At 52.3% G+C, this 12,005-nt stretch overlaps 1 protein-coding gene across 6 annotated transcripts in view; it reads left to right on the top strand.

Moving 5' to 3' along the window:
- The window catches only part of TRAPPC9 (trafficking protein particle complex subunit 9), a 578,288-nt gene that overhangs the window by 442,033 nt on the left and 124,250 nt on the right, over positions 1-12,005 (top strand). The window lies entirely within an intron of this gene.

Here is a 12,005-nt window from a genome sequence, read left to right as displayed (position 1 = left end):
ATTCGGCGAGACGCTTAGGCTGAGACGGCAAGAGAGGCCTCAGTGTTTCTTCATGGCCCTGCGGGGTGTGGCTTGCCAACTGGGGACGACATGCACTTGAGGCACAGGGCAGGGCATCACACCACGTCTGTGAGGTTCAGGGGTGGAAGCTATGGGCATGGGGCCCTTGGAGAAGGCTTGACACAAGGGGAGATGTTAGAGTGGCTTTTGTAGGGTGAGTAGAAGTTTCTTCGAGGGATGAGGGTAGGGGATGGCCCAGCAGTCCCAGATCATTCTAGACCATCTCCCTGGATTCTGGAAAGATCCTCAGTCTGCAGGTGGCCATCTCCAAGAGTTGAGGCACATTGCTTTGTGCCCACTTCAGAGGGTCTGGAGCTGGTAGACCCTGTCCCCAAGGAGCTGGGACAAAATAAACCCTTCACATGTAAACCGGAGGCTTCGGGAATAAGACATTAAACCCAAGTCCCTGGGGACTCAGAATCTCAGTGGCACATCACAGAGTTAAGGTGTTTGCCTTTGTACCGAAGGAGGTGAAAAGGAGGGATGATTGGAGTGCTCCCTGTCTCGAGCCCACCCAGAGCTCAGCATAGGGTCGGGGCCCAGCCAGTGCCTGCTGGTGACAGAGCCCAGAAGGCAGCGGCATTCACCCTGCACACCAGGCCGTCTCCTTTATCCCTCCCGTCTCTGACTCGTGCTCTCGCACCCCTGGGGAGAGGTTGGCTGGGTCGCCTGTGAGTCCATCCAGGACGTGGTGAAGCCGGCTGCCCGGTGGGGTTGCCTGTCCTCAGGGAAGATCGAGGAAACAACCCCGCCCCCCACCCCCGTCCTGTTGGGGGACAGCAGAAGGCACAGAGCTCTCCTGTCCGGGTATCTGTGGTTGTGACGCTGATGCTGGGGTGGGGGGTTTGGGGTGGAGAGGCTCTGTAACCTCTAGATGTGCACGTCCCCATGTGAGGCAGGACATGCCCTGCTCCCAGGCCTCTGGGCTTCATGCGGGGACCTTCTCTCAGACCAGGAGTCCTGGCTGCGAACGAGTCCGCCTCTGGCCCATGGAGGGAAGGGCGGTGTGTGTGGGGGGCCTGGCAGGAAGGCATCTGTCTCCCGAGTGTCTTATTCTGGGTGAAGATAGAAGCACGAAGCCTTGGAATGGAGGGGGGGGGTGGTTTGCACCCCTGCTGTTAGGGCTACGGTAGCACCTGCTGATGACACACCTGCCACTTCCCAGGTGCACCCCTGGGCTGGCCCAGGTCGTTCTCCATGGTTTCAAGTCCCAGGGGGGCTCCGCCACCCAGTCTTAGAGATGACAACCTCTCCAGCTCACACACAGGAAGAAGGGGAGTGGGCGCTTACCAGAAGCCCATCAGTCGCCCTGCAAGCCAGCGGCCCTTGGCCAGGATGCAGTGCCTTCTAGTGGGATAATGCTGACCATCAAAATGCTTATATTTTGATAACACCGACCAGAAACATGCTGAAAATGTCTTTGGTTTCTCTCCTTTTAGTTTTGCCTCCTTTAAGAGGTTGATATCCCCATTTGCTGTATTTGCTTAATAATTCATGCAACAAATATTTATTGAATGTCTACCATGTGCCAGGTACATCTGTCTCCTAGATGTACTGACTGGGAGTTCTTGAGAGACCGTCCCTACAGGCGGATTCCATTAAAGGGAATGAACAGTAAGACACCTCTCCCTCTCTCTCTCTCTCTCTCTCTCCCTCCCTCCCTCCCTCCCTCCCTCCCTCCCTCTCATATCTGGTAATGACATCTGGCATGGGATGAATAGCACAATTCTGCTGTTGTCAACCTGGATTCAAGCAGATGGAAAGACCAAAGATTGAATTGGCTAATACTCTTATTATGCATTTTAGTGATATTATCTCAATATTTAGACTTTATGCCAAGATTTGAGCCTAATTTGACACTCCTCTAAGGAGTAATAACAGTGGCCCACATGTAGCATGTAGGGCTAGCTCGACCTGTTTCCGTGGAGATGGTGGACCTCTGGACCCGTCAGCATCACATCTGTAATGACCAGATAAGCAGTTGGGCACACCAGGGATTCCAGCCCCAGCGTTTACCTGCTTAGCGGGCTGTACGTTTTGCTGCGCTCACGTGCTGGGGCCCTAGAGATGCCCCAGTCTAAGGGGCTGAGCAGACCCAGAGATGGGCTCTTACAGTGCAGCCTGGAAGGACTGAGACAGGAGCCTTCCTGTGTGAGGGCTGGCACATTCCAGAGTCCGAAAGCAGCAGGGACCTATGTCATTCCCTGTGACCAGTAATACAGCAGGCAGACCAGAGAGGTAGCAGGGTCTGGAGGCCTCCTGCGCTGTGCCTGGAGTTGGGCCTTCCTCCCCCCCTCCCCCTCCCTGCCATACTCAAAAATCTGTTAGGAAGTTCCTGCATGACCCATTCCTCATCACCAACCTTTGCTGGTAATTGTTTTCATTCATTTTTTTTTTTTTTTAATTTTAGAGTGCAAGTGAATTGGGGGGGGGGGTGGGGAGCAGAGGCGGAGAGAAAGAATCCCAAGCAGGCTCCATGCAGCCCAAGCAGCCCGATGTGGGGCTCAATCCCGGGACCCTGGGATCATGACCAGAGCCAGAACCAAGAGTCGGACACTCAACCGACTGAGCCACCCAGGCTCCCCAGCCTGGTAATTTTTAAAGGGACTTTTCCTCTTTCTCAAGAGGAGCTCACGTCCATGTAATGTGTGTGCGGTTTCCCAGGGGGGTGGGAGAGCAGCCTGCACAGGCAGCATCTGGCCTGGAGAGCTGGGCTCGTGTGGCAGACATTGATACTTTATCGATGCAATACACCCTTACTTTCGACTCCTTTGCGCAATCTCCTTTCCACCTTCTTACCTGCTGGCTACCACTCCTGGGCAATCTTTACTGAACTTTGGAAACCTTGATATAGCCAAGTTTGTTGGTAGCAGATAATAGCCTTCCGCACGTAATCCAGAAGGTACCTGTTTGGCTTTGGGATGGGACCAAAGATGCCGCACTATTGGGGCCGGAGCCCAGGGTCAGAGGCCCAGCTCTGCCGTTTCCAGTGTCCCCATGGAGAGGCTGTGGCCCAAGGGGCCCTTGTCCTTGTCTGTTCAGGTGAGAACACTTGCTCAATTAGCTGTTAGGCTTAGTTCTAATAATCCTATTGCCCTTTTGATCATCTCCCAGGTATCAACCAAGATATTAGCATTTTCTTCTAACCCCGAACCTGCAAAACAGATAGTACTCTGGTTTTCAAAATAAATGCATCTTGGAAGTTAAGTAAGTGACCTGAGAGCAACACAGCTGGCCAGATAGCCAGGATCCTAAAACCTGTGTGATTTTCTTACTGGCTACTTGAAGTGAGGCTCACTATCCAGGTGTAAGCCTAGTTTCTAACATTGGGAGGTGTCCACACTCTGGGCCCCCTCTCCTGCTGCTAGAACTGCCCTGCTCCTGTGACCTGGCCTCACAGGAGGACCATCCTGCACACAAGCCCGTGGGCCAGGCCTTGCCCACGTCCTCACTTCCACCTTGATGGGACCTGCCACAAGGGTCTGGGATTGCCGTTCTGAGAGTCCCCCAGAGTAGCTGGTTCTGGGGCGTTTGGAGATCGGCTGTGTCTGTTTTCACTTTGCATTTGTAATTCAGGAGAGGAGAGTATCCGTCAGTGTCTCATCCTTTGATGATGAGTCTTCCTCATCCTTTGTGGTTGACCTTGCACTTCCAGTCTCCCAAGGAGCCTGGTCCATCACTGACCTCTCCTATCTCGTGCGGCTGGAGCCGCCCCTACTGCTGGACTCCAGCAGCACTCTGTGCCTAGGTCTTGTTTGCTACAGGCCTTGCAAAGTGCAGGGAGGTTTATTTTTCCCAAAGTTCACGTCTCCTGTGCCCAGCCGTGCTGTCCTTGAAGCCACATCGCGGCCTTTCCTTTAGCAGCTGTTGACTGGTGGCCCGCTGTGTGCTGGGCTTGCGCTCAGCGCCAGGGACCTCCGTGATGAGCGAGACCAGGTGTGACCCTGACCCGACAGAGCCACGTGTCCTCCCCGGCACGTAGGTGTTAAAACCCGTGGCGAATGAACAGCTTCCGTCTCAGTGATGCTGCAGACTGCATGGTTACCAGCCTTGCTGTGCTGTGCCCGCTGCTGTGGCGTGTGTGAAGGGAGTTTCCACGCACGGGGTGAGTCATCTCTGAAGCCTGGCTCCTTTTCCAGAGGGCAGCCGTGCACGGATGATCTGTGGTGGAAACAGATGAAGGATGAGCCTGGAGTCCTCTCACCTTCTCCTTTTCCCGGTTTCGTTGCAAATGTCCCTCCAAGGAGCATTTCAGGGGTCGGTGGGATACTCGCTGACGCATCGGAATCCGACCCCGTGTAGGTTTCATGACAAGAGCCAGGTGCACCGGCTCCGGTGACCTGGGCCATCTGGGCAGCGTCTCCACCAGGTGGCCTGACAAACACGCGTCTCCTCCGTGCTGTCTGGAGACCGTTTGTCACCATCTGGCTGCTTTGTGGGCCAGGTAGAGGCTCAAGGAGCCCCACTGCAGCCCGGGTTTCAGATGCCTGGGGATTCACATCCCAGCGCGGGAGATGGAGAATCCTCGCAGCCTGCCGAGGTCATGTGAACCTAAGTAACCAGAACGTGGCAGGACACGGAGCAGTGTGGCTGTTCTGAGCGTGGGGTCATGCGTGGGCCCAGGAGCCCCAGCCTGTGCGTTGCTAGGCAGTGTCTGCGTCTGGCCTTGCCAACACCAGTCGCCCTCTGCAAACCCAGGAAGCTCCACGGGCTGTGACATTTGTGACTGGTTTTTGCTAGGCTTGACAAGCAGAAGCCTACAAGACTATAGGCACAGTGTCCTCAGTTCAGTTGGTCTTGACCAGGACAGCCGGCCTGGAACACAGCTATGCCTGGCTTCTCAGTTTTCCAGACTGCACTCTTCTCGTGAAGGGGAATCTGCCTTCAGCTGACTCCTCCTCCCTTCAAGGCGAGGCCTAGATGGAGCCGTGTGTGTTGGGGGGGGGGGGGGGCCTGCCCTTTACTCTTCACTCTCGCCACCTGGCTTGTGGCTTATTCTCCAAGATGCTGCTTCGTGGGCTGTGTCTTCGCATCCCCTGAGAAAAATCAAATGTCTTAAAACAAGATTCCTTTAAAACCCAGTACGCTGTGCTCTCCTAGTAGTCCTGTGCGGAGAAGCGGTTTAATCTAGATGAATTTAGTACAAATCGCTCCTGTCGTCAGTACAGCTGGCTGCTTGATCATCTTAAGTGCAGTACAGGGTTGCCTTCTGTGTCTGCCATCAGGGAGGTTAGCTTCTCCAGCTGCTGGTAATCACTGGGCTCAGAGGTCTTTGATCTCAGAGAGGAGCCTCGCCAGCCCGGGAGAAGGTTCCGCCGACCACCAGTGCGGTGCCGTGGCCCAGGCTCTTTGGCCTGCGGTGCGCAGAGGGAGGAAGGTGAGGACGACGTGGGTTTGATTGCTGCCTCCCCCAATCCAGACACGGTAGCCAGTTACTTTGAAAAGAATCAAGGTTTGGCACCCAGCATAGATTTCAAATTTGGCTCATGAGAGTGAAGAAGGGCTTCCCCAGATGCAAAGCACTGTTTCAGATCTGTGTGTGATGCGTGTGCACCATGGTGTGTGTGTGGGGTGGGGGGGGGGGGGGGTGTATGGTGTGTGCCTGTCGCAGACGGTGTGTGTGTGTAAACATCACCCAAATCGATAGGCACAGTGTGTATGGGTGCAAGCCTGCTCCTTCCTCTGTCCTTTGGGTGTGACAGTCACTGTGAGCGCTAATGCCCATATAACACCTGCCAGGTGCCGGGCACTGTTCTGAGTGGTTTATTTGGATTGACTCACTTGCTTTTCACTAAAACCCTAGGAAGTAGTCTTATGCACATCCCACAGGTGAGGACACTGACTTGTTCCAGGTCGCCAGGTACTGAGTGGCAGAGCTGGGATTTATCCCCAGTCGTCTGGCTTCAGAGTCTGTGCTCTTGGCTCCAGGCTGGGGACAGCAGAAGAGCATCTGGTCACTGCCAAGGTCCCCGCGTTACCCCCATTTTCCAGATGAGGCCGCAGTGCTCCTTGGGCACCCTGCTGCTTGGTACTGTACCCACCCTGCACAGAGTCCTCCTCCATTTCACCTGCTCCACCCACAACCCCACAAGACGTGCAGAGATGAGCCACTGCAGACTACCCCTTGGCAGCTCACCATGCTGCATGGCATTTTGCGTCCAGTTGGGCCTCTGACACCAGGGAGCTGAGCCGAGATGCGGGTGCCCCTACTGAGAGGAGAACAGCCCACATCAGCATTCTCAAAGTTCACGAGGCAGATTAGAAAACACGGTCACGGGAAAGAGGCTCAGTAATCACTTAAAGCAGCCTTTCCATTAGTGTAATTTCTATTTATGACAATCTGCTAATTTATTTGAGCTGAAGTGGGCCTGGTCTAAGTCCTTGCACCTGTAGTTCTTCCAGATCTGGCACGTGGGGTACAGACGCCCATCTTCCTGGGGGTCACCTGAGGTACAGCCCCACCCCTTCTGAGAGCACCCTCTCTGGGACACTCACCTAGAAGCCAACTTGGAAGTGACTGTCAGTTGCTCTCGTGTGATGGGTTTCCAGCTTTTGCTCAGAAGGCTGTGAGTAAGAACTACGAGTTCTGATCCTGGCACTGCTTTCTCCTATGAGAGGCAAGGCCATTAGAACTCAGGCCTGTGGGCTCAGAGGAGAGCCTGGTGACCCACTGGGCTCCAGGTTCCCCCAGGGAATAGTTGGTTGAGCAATCACTTTTTTCTGTAAGAGAACACCAATTCATGATAAACTTGAGTCACACGAATAAAGACAAGACCTCAAAAAACTGCTCAGTGTTTTCAAATTGCAGTACATTCCCAAGTATTTCACTGCTAATGGTCTAGCAGAAGATGAGAGGGAAGGTATTTTATTAACTTCCTGCATTTTCCTTGCATCTAGCTGTTTTTCAAAGATTTGGAAGCAAACATTCATGGTTCTCAAGATACATAGAATATTAACTGAGTATGCATGGAGAATGTTGTAAATAAAAAGACTGTGCCCACATGTTAAGTTTAATAATGGTGAGTAATAATAATATATAATCCTTACACAACAGACTGAACTCCTTAAAAGTAGGAAGACTCTCGTCTTGGTTAGCCTTCTGTCCATGACAGCTAGCACAGTACACGGAGTAGGTATTAACAGGTACTTGGTATGAATCACAGTGCACACGCTGCAGTGGTGGAGGTACACGGGGACAAATGCATGTGACCAGTTCAGGAAAGATACTCCAGGGTTCAGCCACCACAGCCAGCGGGGGAGGAAGGGCTGGCTTCCAGGCTGGGCATGGGTCAGAGAGGACGTCCCAGGTGAAGTGGAGTTTAAGCTCCAGAGACTGGGGTGTGCTCACTAGAAAGACTGAAGAGGGTTCCAGGCAGGGAGAGGACGCGAGTCAAGGCACCAAGGCAGGAGGCAGCACCATCTGTTGTAAGAAGTACTGGTAGTTTGACGTGGCTGGTACATGTTCTCGGGAGTGAGATGTGCAAAACGGGGGGCCGCGCCCCCGGTCACGGAAAAACCCATGGGGAACTTGCATAAACTTCTAGGGAGTCGGATTTTATCCCACGAGCAGCAAGTAGCCACAGCAGGATTTTGGGCCAGGGAGCATTGTCATGAGACTCCCTTTAGGAAGATGGCTCTGGTGCTCCTCACCCCACTGCTCTCTGGGCATGATGTCTCCAGAACGTGTTTGTTTTTGTATCGTGCGATTCCGCTGCCTTCTTTTGGGAATTTGGTGCAAGAACCTGCAAAGATGTACAGGGCGGTGCAGGTCTCTCTCTGCTGTCTCGTGTTCTTGGTGAGGCTCTCACAGGGTGTCGAGTTAACATATGGAGGATCACTGCTAGGACTGGGGTTCCTGTTGGGCTACAGACACCTGACATCCATTTCTGCTCTAAAATGTTAGGCGGAGGGGCGCCTGGGTGGCTCAGACGGTTAAGCGTCTGACTCCTGATTTCAGTCCAGGTCATGATCTCATGGTTCATGGGATTGAGCCCCACACCTGGCTGTGTGCTGACAGTGTGGAGCCTGCTTGGGAGTCTCTGTCTACCTCTCCCCCTCCCCCGCTCACACACTTGCACATGCTTTCACACACACACACACACACACACACACACACACACACGCACACACACACACACGCTAGCTAGCTAGCTAGCTAGCTAGGTAAAATGCTACAGAGGAAAACCAGAATAGGCGGCACTCTGAGCCTTGAGTGTGGAAAAGGAATATAGAATGAGGTCTCTCTGAGCATGGGGGTCACTCATTATGTTTGTGTATCTTCTGTAAGCATATGTCTCCTCTCTGCTGCACAGCTCTCGCATGGGGTGGGCATGAAGCTCAGACATGTCCTCACCATGGTGTCCTTCAGGGTGCTGTGTCATCATGGACTGCACACTCAAGGGTCTAGGTACACAGTAGGTGCTCAGTAAATGGTCACTGACCCAAGCTTGTGCAGGTAGCGACGTGATGATAAACTGTGGCCCAGCAGAGATGATAACTTAAATCTAACAGTACAATTCCTTCTACGTTATTCCTGGAAAAACTTACTTAGTTGACTTTTACTGCGTCTCAACTCCATAGGTCTGAATTAGGGACTTAGAGGCAGGAAACCTGGTCTTTGCCCCCAGGGTGCTCACTCTGGCTTAGTTGGGGAATCAGTTATGGCAACAGATGTCTGGAGCCTGGGTAACCAGTGCTACAGTGGGAATTAAGTGGGAGCCCAGAGCTTAGGGATGGCCTGCTAGGTTCGTGTTGGTACTCATCATTGGCCAGTTTGGGGCTGTTCTTGCCATGCAGGAAGCATTGTCTCTCCTCCTCCTCCCCCGGCCCTAAACCTTCCAGAAGGGGACCTCACTTAACACATGCCTTACAGTGCTAGAACTAGGTACCACACTGTCTCATCTGTGGGACGTACCCAAGCCCTGTGGGCTTGAGCCAATATTGCTGGACACATCTGGGTGCCCACTACCTTTAGGTCCTACCCCAGGACTTCATGGATCACCTCACAGGAGGAAGAGTGGGCCATGTAGGGTCCAAGAGACTCTTGACCTCAGCAAGGTACCTTCTGGGGCCCCATGGCATCTTGAGTCTGTTGCTTTGAAGATGTCTTGATGGTGAGATCCTGACCCATTCCATCTGCTACACAGTGGACTTAAGACACATCTCCCTGGAAACATGTGGCATGTGTGGAGAAAGTCTAGCAGGGAATGAGTAGTGCACTTGGAATCAACTGCATGTGAACCTCACACTCTTCTTGGCTATGTGGCTTTGGAGAAGTTTCTTAGTATCCTCGAAGAGGTTTCATCAATCTGACATTGTTGTAAGGACTGTATGAGATGATTTGTAGGTAACTAACACATAATACGTGCTCAGGGAAAAGAGGCAGGCATTTATTGAGCACCTACGGTGTGCCAGGCACAGTGCTGGTGACCAGAGACGACACCTACTCTCCTGGGGCTTACGACCACAAGCAGTCCTCTGAATTCAGCTAAGCAGTTGGGAAGGTATGGCTGCCTGCTTATTGACCTTGCTAGTTTGGGGAGGGGAGGGCAGAAGTTCATGCTGAGCAAGGTCCAGCACCAGACCCTGGGCTCATGGATCACCACCTTTCAAGGGTTTGTGACCAGTAGGAGTGAGCCAACAGCAGTGACTCTAGGTAACTCAGCAGTGTTTTTGAGGCAGAAATGGCAAGCGTGGAGGGCACCATAAAGGACATTTGGCATTTCTTGCTGGGAGTTAGATACTGCCTTTGGGGACCCCAGAGGCAGAATGTGGGTTGTGCTAACCTGAGCTGGGAGCTTGTGTGTTCTCCTGGTTCAGGCACACAGATTGTTGATCATTATATGTGGGTGTGGTTTAGGAGACCCACAAAGCCTGGGTCCATGCCAACAGGGCCTCCACAGTCCTGCTGCGGCATCGCATCCTTGACCTCCTAAGGGACAGGAGCAGGATCTCAGGACAAAGACATGCAGACTGCTTGGAGATGTGATTGCTGTGTCCTGGGTGTCCAGAAAGGGTTTTAAAGGCAGGGAGCATTTTCAGCACCATGGAGAGTTCCCCGCATGGCCAGCTCCACCACCCCCGCAGCCTCCGGGCTCTGGCTTGACCCAGCCCTGTGCACAGAAAGATCCTTGTCTGTCCGGTGTGAAGGTTGTGGGTCCACACCGAGGGTACCGTGAAGAATTGATCCAGTGTTTACCGGAAGCTGTCAGAAAGTGGGGTCCCGGTTGGGGGGCTGCAGGGTCAGACTACCTGGATCCTGCCGCCTCACGGCTGTGTCACCTTTCTTGCTCTCACCTTGTGCCCAAGTTGAAAAGAATTTTTTGAAATAGAAATAGCAGCTCCTACCTTACACCCATCGGGTTCTGAAGTCTTAAAGATAGCATTAAATTGCAACGATACGTATCACTTCCTTACCAAAGGGCCTTTCTCATGGGAAGCACTTTGGAAGCATTCTTTCTAACAGAAATGATGACAGAGATTAGAATCACCATGATCATGTAGTGACTGCTTCCACCTCCACCCTCGCTACGGCCACGTTGCGGTCTTGCGTGTACTAGCAGGTGATGAGGGCAGCTGCATGACTGACTGGTCAGCCAGCTTTGCATTTGGGTCCAGGCTCAGACAGCAGACTGTTTTTTGGTGGCTTATGGGGCAGAAAGGGAGGGGCGTGCATGCAGGTAATTAGCTTTATTAGCTCAGCTGTATAATTTTATGGCTCATGTCCGAAAGCAAATTAATACAGAAATATGCTATTGGAATGGTTTCCAGAGCCCCAGTGCCATTTGGCAACTTTGTAACTACTCACACGCTAACTTGCTCCTCTGATAATCATTTCAAAACTCCTCATCCTGGCCCTGTCCAGTAGGCACGATTTCTACGTTTCAAGCACTGTGGTGAGATCTGCCTCGAAAGTCTGGCATATTTTTTTTCCCTAAGAGGAAGTAATATACCATGTTCTGAAGTCTTAATCTGATACCCCTGGAGGGAATCAGGAAAGAAAGAAACATGAAAATGTGCATGTTAAACCCAAATCCGCTGACAACCTGCATGCTGAGCCCCTCTCCCTTCTGACTGGGATGAGGCGTGTTGACTTCAGCTGCTCCCGGTGTTGTTTCATAATGTTATCAGCAGAACTGTATTGTTGACTTTTTCTAAAATGTTGATTTTAAATGTGTAAAAGATGCACGTGGCTCAACACATCTTAAAAAAAGGTGTTGCCATCTTGCCCGTCATCCCCACATGCCCGTTTTTCTCCATTCCTTCCACGTATGTCAGAATTTCTCACTGAAACTATAATTGCAAACACATAGACTTTTTTTTTTTTTTACACAAAAGTATTTTGTGTAAAGAATGTTTTGCATCTTGGTTTTTCCACTTAACTGTGCACGCCTTGGAAAACTTTGCATCTTCATAGTAAACTTTCTCCTTTGCCCAGTAGCAGAGTGTGACTCTTATGCCTGTACTCCCATAGCTTTGCTATCACGGGGGTTTTCGAACTTTTGGAGGTTGGCCCGTCTGGAAGCTGTAATGTCGAACAAGATCTCTTTCCTTTGTGGAGCTGCCATTCTGTGGGAAAGCCCTGGGATGCCTGAGGTGCAAGGATCTCTGGGGGATTCCCTGCTCTGTGCTCCCAGCTTCCAGTTCCTCATCTGCCCTGTGCCAACTGGAACAGCCCCCCCTGGTTGAAGGGAACATGTAGAACGCTTGCCACAGAACCTGCCCCGACAGGAATGCCCCCAACATTTGTTCCCTTCCCCAGCCCCCGTCTTTTGGGATGTATGTCTTTGAGTCTGAGACTTAGAATTCCTCTGGGAGCATCTTGTATGTTGGGAATGGGTCACCCTTGAGAGTGAATTTCTGTGTGCCTGTGAGGCACGTGGCCCACCAGATCGCAGCTGAAACCCAAACTGAAAAGAGCGAGGCTGGCTTACCTGGCCGGCGCC

Source organism: Herpailurus yagouaroundi, unplaced genomic scaffold (genome assembly GCF_014898765.1).
Source record: "Herpailurus yagouaroundi ecotype Mexico unplaced genomic scaffold, PumYag 186, whole genome shotgun sequence".
Lineage (NCBI taxonomy): Eukaryota > Metazoa > Chordata > Mammalia > Carnivora > Felidae > Herpailurus > Herpailurus yagouaroundi.
The sequence above is the reverse complement of the archived record's forward strand: the minus strand, read 5'-3'. Positions and strand labels throughout refer to the sequence as shown.